This window comes from Ostrinia furnacalis, unplaced genomic scaffold (assembly GCF_004193835.3).
Source record: "Ostrinia furnacalis isolate ACB-3 unplaced genomic scaffold, ASM419383v2 OfSCF7487, whole genome shotgun sequence".
Taxonomy (NCBI): domain Eukaryota; kingdom Metazoa; phylum Arthropoda; class Insecta; order Lepidoptera; family Crambidae; genus Ostrinia; species Ostrinia furnacalis.
In genome coordinates, this window is record NW_021137726.1 from 1,103,524 (window position 1) to 1,111,138 (window position 7,615).

Below are 7,615 nucleotides of genomic sequence, written 5' to 3' on the forward strand. Positions count from 1 at the left end.
TTTAAGTGAGAAGAGAGGTCTTCCTTGAATGGGTAGCCCTCGAGCTTCAAATAAGGCCTGCTGAAGTGGTCATGTTTCGCAGACTGCCCAGTGTCGGATGATCTCCCCCTGCCTCTTGGGCCGGTTAATTTTGATAGTGTTAGGGGAAAGTGGTGGGATTAAGGCGGGTCAGTTTATGCTGGTTGATGTCAAGAGCTTTCAAGAAAGGGTATGACCGCAGCTGTGTTCAGCGTCTTGGCAACTTCACATGCGTCTAGTGTAAAGTTGCAAATAATATGCGATATTGCATTCAAAAGTGAATCCCATTATTTCGATTAATACACTCGATTCGAGATACTATGTATTTTTGAAGCAATAGAATTTAAATCTTCATTCATAAAAGATGCAACACTGTTACTGGAAAACACACCTTCAGATTGACTTATTCCAGAATCAATTTTATTACATCACGAAAGATATTCTTCCAGGTACATAACATTGCACTTAAATAAAAGACCACTTTCATATTTATTTATTACCAAAATAGGTATATTTTTTGTTAATGGCAAAGTCAAAGTTCAATCAACAAAGTTTGAATGGAAACAAGAAAAAATGAATCCAAGTGCTGTTCAGTTCATGTTGTGTCACAATATTTTTACCCTATAGCGCTTTTGGAAAAACATTATGATAGCATAGCAACAACTTTGTTAGTGAATGCGAATTTTTCTTCCAACTACTCACATTTACACACACTGCCCTAAGAAGATAACATAAAAACGTTTTCTCATCCATAAGGCTAATGGGGGCTCGTGCTTAACGGCAAAATAGCTATCCCCCTTGTCGTGGTCAATACGCCGTGAAAAACTCGAGTGCTGGCCGCAAATAATCTTCATCAGATGTAGGTACTTAAGAGCCTTTACGACCGACGTACAAGCGAGTAGTGTAATCGTGTACTGTGTAAAGGTGTATTAGAAGAAGGCATTGTTTATCGTTCTTGTTACTTACGACCATTAAATCCTACTCATATAAATGCGAAAGGTTGTTTGTTATACTTTCACGGAAAAACTACAGAACAACATTTTAATGATACTTTACAGCATTGTTTATAACATAAAGGCTAAAAACGAAACTGAATTTCACGCGGGCGAAGCCGCGGGCAAATATTGGTATTTTTCTAATGATTGAATACTTAGACTGAGTTGCACCAACTTACTTTGACAGTAACTTTAACAATAACCGGTATTTTTTGTATGGAGTTTGACAGATTGTTGATGTTTGTTAAAGTCAAAATAAGATGGTGCAACCCAGCCTTAGTAGTAGGTATCAGTTTTTAAGTCTCCAACCGTTAGCATTTTTTTCGTCCTCCAACCTGTGGTGAGAAAATTAATCAAAAATACAGACTGACTGCGATATGAGTTTAGTTCCATTTTTTCAAGTCCCATCCCACGGGATCCAAAAAACAAAACACTATCACAAGCATTCCAAAAAGTATTTACGAACATATTTAAAAACAGGTACGCTGGCTGTCAGTTGTTTTCTTTTAAAAACAAAAGCCATCTCCACAATCCTCTTACGTCAGAGCCTCTATGGTCAATGCGCCGTAAACGCAAGGCGCTCCACCATCAGGCCGTGGCGCCCTCTACTTAGGACGTCTTAGGCGGGGTCATTAGAGGGACGCTTCCCTTGTTTATCTACCGGTAGGGATGTGAGGGATTTTTAATCGGTGATGTATGATTATCTTCAGTCGTAAAGTGTTAGGTTGGTTGAAGATGTTTTGGGATAATATAAATGAGTACCCAAAGGTTTAAAATTGCATACTTTTTCTATCGTGTGGATTGTTACAGCTCCATTTTCAGACTAAATAAACGAATGAACTACTTATCTTAAGTAAAGCGAGAAGGTATTTGTAGTAAGAATTTAGTAAAAATGCAACATGAAGGTTTAAAATATTTTATTCGTAAAAATTTTTAAAACATTAATTCGTATTTTTTTTGGATTATATGAAACTGGAAAAAAGTTCACAGAATACCCACAGTTTTTAGGTATTACATCACGCCGTCAAAAATAAAATTTCTCTGTGAATAAAACATTTCGGCGATTCAATTTGAAACGTTTTTAAAAATATAACGCTGGAAATATTTTAAAAAGCATTTTTAAGAACAGTATTGAATCTGGCAATAAAATTAAATTGGGTACATAGGGGTTGTAGATTATAGGGTTCTGTAAATCTCGTAACTTAATAACTTAATTTTATTTTTGAATGGAATAAATATGCGATGTAGGTACCATGTCCCAACAATATTTGTCTTTTATTGATTTATTTTTACCAGTGACTCAAAGTTGTTGAATATACATTTTCTAACGTATATTCAACAACTTTGAGATAACGATTTTATGGACAATATCATAAATTTTAAAATATAGTAAAAAGTATTGCCATTGCCACAGCCATATATGGCTGTGTTGCACCATTTTACTTTAACTTTGACAAACGTCAATAATCTGTCAAACTCCATACAAAAAACACCGGTTATCGTTAAAGTAACGTTACGGTGTAACTCAGCCTAAGTGTTCGAAATAATTTTTCATGTATTTTTGCTTGTAAATAAGGTTTGCCGATATAAAACAGATGGTGCTGTCACGAGTATACATCGTATATAATAACTAGTCGTCAAAAGGTCAAATTTACCCACGGGCCCCTAAAACGAGCACTCACAGAAAAATCAAATTAAGTTCTTGTCCCTTACAGTTACACATGTGACAATGGGCTAATCTAGTTGTGAAAATTAAATCCCGTTAAAAGTTCCCGTAATCCCGTTCGCCGTCCGTGTGAAATTGCCCCTAGCTCCTCTTTGCTTTAGCAATTGAGAATGTTTCTAAAATGAAACTCAAAAGGAGAGCTCGCTTTGGCAAATTTTAACGTTTGTGCTCCAGTTTTTTGTGAAGAGTAATAATAGTAATAATGTGAAAAACTAGGTTTGTGAATTACGCCCGTATTCACAAATATTATTATGAGGTCTCACAGTGCGCGTGGACGCACAGGATACTACGCTACTTACTTACATACTACGTATATTGTGCCTCGTAAAAAGGCTTAAGGTCACCCAAAGGGCGATTGAGAGTGCGATATGCTCGAAGTTTCTCCATTCAGTAGTACCTACCTAAAAAGAAAACAGCTGAATAATAAGTAATCATTAAACTCGTCCTTATTATAGTAACTTTTTTCAAGCATTCAGTAGGTCTAAGATGCACCATTGTATCTATTTTTCGCGATAAGCCCATACGTTTGTCGTCTAAAATAATCGAAAATTTTATCATGGCGCGCAATTATTCTTTACCAGAACGTTGTCGGCAATTCACGCGCTCACGAGAGCTAACGACTCCATTCAATTGTTGTTTACTCAACGAAATCCAAAGCTTATTGAAATACTTTCATAAGAATCCCAATTATACGGTCTCTATATTCGAGAATTCGTAAAAGATTTAAGAGCATAATAGGAGTCAGTTCTTCAATGGAGAACCGAGATGGCTCGTTAACGTTGCTTAAGCGAGTCGTGTACGTTTTTTGGCTCATAATGCGTATTTATTTTCGGATTCTTTCGCATTTCACTCTTTAACAATGTTCTATGGTAACATGTACATACAGATTATCGATTTATGTCGTCCTCAACCCCGTGATGAGATGACAATCAGCTATTTTGGAATTTTGTGAGATTTTAGTATTTTGAGAAAGATATATCACACAAAGGTACATGAATATTGAGTTATGATAGAACTATGGATTGCCGCTAGGCAATAACAAGTCGGAATATGTACTCGAGCTTAAAATAGGTAGGTAATCATTGATTGTCCTTTCTCTACGTATGTTAAAAATAGTTTTAAGTACCTACAGCACTCTTTAAAATCTCGCAGCTTTCAAAGCGAAGGTACCTAACCTACAGCAGTATTTATTTATGATCGCCATCGCACCATGCTTTGCCTAATTCAGGGTTGAGTAATAAGAAAAATATGAGCGAATTTAATAATTTAAAAAGACAATAGCTCCAAAACATTACCCAAACAAAATCTACAAAAACTAGTCAAGAACAGAAGATCCACGCACAAGACACCAAAAAAACCTCGACTTCCAGACTGCAGCTGATTTTAACTACAAACAACTTTACTATTTCGTTAAATAAGAATACGGGCGATTGTTCTTTGGAACAACGCAAATTGTTAAAGTTAGTGGAATACTTTTTCTACGTCTGCATGGCAGATGTCTGTGAGACGTGAATATCTTGCAGGGTGACATTTTAGTTCTTTTTGTTGCAAGACATGCATTCGCTTAATTGATTCTGTTTTTGTTTTTGTTTTGTTTACTTATATTTTTTCTAACTGAAAAATTTACTGTCAAAATTACGTTTTACAGACAAATACTCAAGTAAAATTCCAAGTAGTGTCTCTACTTGGAATTTTACCCAATCTACTCTGACGAAATAAAATTTAATTGTATTAAAATATTAATTTCTCCTTTTAAAAACACCACAGCGATTTTAATTTTCATTGTATTATGCATAGGTCTGCACTGCAAGTAAATTGAAAAGTAGTATACTCGTTGTAAATATGAAAATTTGCCGGAGCAAAAATAAAAAAATTAAATATTTTAAATTGACAACAATTTAATTGTGGGTTAGACACAAATATTTAAAAAGAAAAATTAAGGGATGGGTCGTTGGGCCGTTTGGTTGGTACTGATTAAAAATACTTAAGATTACTAGCGCGCTAGTCGCCACCACTCGGCTCAACCCCCTCCGCACCCGTCGGGCGCAGCAAGCGTCTGGCACTGCGGGACAGCCGGTGCCAAACACCTGATAGCCGGTGCCAACAGAGCAGCCGGTACCATACACCTCCTATTGTACAATAAAAAATTATATTATACAACAGCACAATACATTCATAATAGTAAAAACAATTTAAAAACAATAATCCATCGCTCTCGAGGATGGAGCAAATGTGAACACAGCAAAATCCAACGGTAATTCATTACAATGGTAAATCTATTTAGCAGGTAACATTTTGGTAAAATGTAATCATCGTAATTATTATATCATCTACCTTCACAAAGCGAACTAAAAATAGTTAACACAACAAAATCCATCGATAATACATCACAATGGTAAATTTATTTAGGAATTTACTTTTTGGTAAAATGTAATCATTATGTGGGTAATCTACTTTTTCAAAGTAAACTAAAATAATTGACAAGCTCAATAGAAAACGGAACCAACCTATGAAGTAGGGTAGCCCGTGACCGAGTGCCACGTTTCTAGTAATTCATCCTAACTCAGCGGAGAGGCGAATGAGTTTGAGAAAGAAACCACAACATACCTGCTATGGAGGCAACATCAGCAACATCAACAACAGACAGCAACAGCGCAGAGGCTCGCCACCGAGCACTGCCCAACCACACACAATCTGCGAATAACAACCAGGTGCATTGGTTAACAATGCCGCCAATGCAAACAACAAAATAACAAGAAGAAACTCAAGGTAATCCTTGGAATAGGACCTGCTTACCTTCAGTAACAGAACTCAGCACGTGGCAGTGAGTCCGCAAAATCGGCGAACAGCGGGATTTCGGTGTCCAACCGGAATTCCTTTATTTCAACAACAATAATCTGCGTGCCCTGCCCGTTTGAGTTGGGAATGGCACATTTAGGGCCGACTCAGAATGCCACAACACCACACACTAACGAACTTCCGTCCAAGCGCACGGCCGGTCGAGCAAAAAAAAAGGTCACTCCAAAAAGCGCCGGTCATCACCCGTGACTTGTGGTCCGAATCGAACCCAACAATAACAAACCATAAAAATGTTTCTTCGTTTTTATTTTTTATTTCTTTTTCTAATAAGTTCTATTTGAGTCAACCAGCCTCTTATTGAATAATCTTGATATGAGAACTCACAAAACTGCTCCTCCGATTTAAATTTAATTAATTTATTTAACTTTTAGAAACAGAAGAAACGTCACTCACAGTATTCGGACCGTCTCCCGCGCGTTTCGTTTCGCTCAGAATATGTCAAATTTCTAGAACGTTCCGAACCCATGATCGATCAAGATACATTACAATGTTATTTTAATATAAACATTGAGGAAAATACTAGAAATAGCTAGAATTTAAATTAAAGAGCCTAAATATTAAGTTTTATAAAAATTTAGTGTTGAATATTTAATTTCATTATACATTTCTTCTATACTAAAAGAATGGAACGTAACGCATTGATCTGTCAAACGGAGACATTCAAAAAGTGAGGTTATTTATTGCTCTGTGTACCAAAACAATGTAATTAATTTTAATAGAAGTTAATCAAAACTCAGTGAATCACTAACAATGACACAATCAAGTGACAAAGGAAACACTGCGCACTTTGTAATATGTGACCTTACGGTTCGTTGGAATGTTTGTTTGTGGAAATCGGTAAGTATTCAATCTCGCCAAAAAAAAAGTGTTACAGTACCCCCTCACCCACCAGAATTTTACGAGGATAACGAGAAAAATTCACGCTGGCCCTCCAGCATCATCCTATCATACAGAAACAGAACCACCACAATACACAACAAAAAAAACTAACACCTCAACAAAACTTCAATCTACTCTACATAATTTTTAAATCTCGGAGCTACACCACGAACATGCGTACTCCGCCAAACCACATCATCTTCCTCAAACTCGACATCTCTCCGACGCCTATTATACCAATCAGCATCTCGCAAGTGAGATTTCCTCAATTGCTTATCTACTTCAAACACTTGCCGTCGAGACCTGGGCAGTGGACCAACAAAACCAACGCTGACACACTGGAAGGGTCTACGACGAACCTTCGGGTGTTTAAAAACTTTACCAGCATCACCAGTCAACTTCCGAGACACGACTGCTTCAGCATGCCTAACCATCGAATCCCTCCGATTCATAAGTCGCAAAACATCAGGCGCTATCTGAAAAGCTTTCCAGAAGTTGATGCCAAACAACAAAGACGACGAAACTCCAGGAACCACATAAAACTTTATAACCTTCAACACCTCATTCACTACGACAGGTAAAAACATATATCCGACCGTAGGGGAAGTCGAACCATTCGCCGTTACCACAGCATCAGTAGAATCCGATTTATACAACTCACCCAGGTGAGAAAAATAATTCACAGCAGAACCACCAAGAATAGAAATTTCCGCTCCAGAATCTAACAATCCAGAACACGGAACACCACCAATTTCAACATTTAGATAAGGACGCGCATCCTGACAATCATCTGGTCGGACTGTCGCAACATTAGCTTTGCAATTTTTAGAAAATGCACGCACATAATCACACCAAGCACGCCACTCTTCAACAGGTGTGACATCAAAACGATGGTCAGTCGCCACGCGTTTTGTGACTCCAGAAACTTTGACGTCCTTCTGGCGNGGCATTACAATCGAGGAGAGTATGGTCATGTACGCGGCAACGCACACAAAATTTCTCGACGCTCGGATTTTTAACCACTGCCTCGCACCTCGGGCGAGCAGACTTACCTTTGTAGGCCAGGTCAGGGGCGACAGCATTCTGTGCACCGCGCGGGGGTTCGGTGAAGGATTCTGCCCTCTGTTTCGCCGCTTCC

The 7,615-nt window shown here is 37.7% G+C and overlaps 1 long non-coding RNA gene across 1 annotated transcript; it reads right to left on the reverse strand.

The window, feature by feature from the left end:
• Window positions 1–4,617: 4,617 nt before the first annotated feature.
• On the reverse strand, window positions 4,618–7,415 carry LOC114364919 (uncharacterized). Its single transcript, XR_003656890.1, has 2 exons — window positions 5,347–7,415; window positions 4,618–4,868 (listed from the first exon to the last, which is right to left on the reverse strand). It is a non-coding gene; the product is annotated as an uncharacterized LOC114364919 (long non-coding RNA).
• Between the last annotated feature and the right edge of the window lie 200 nt (window positions 7,416–7,615).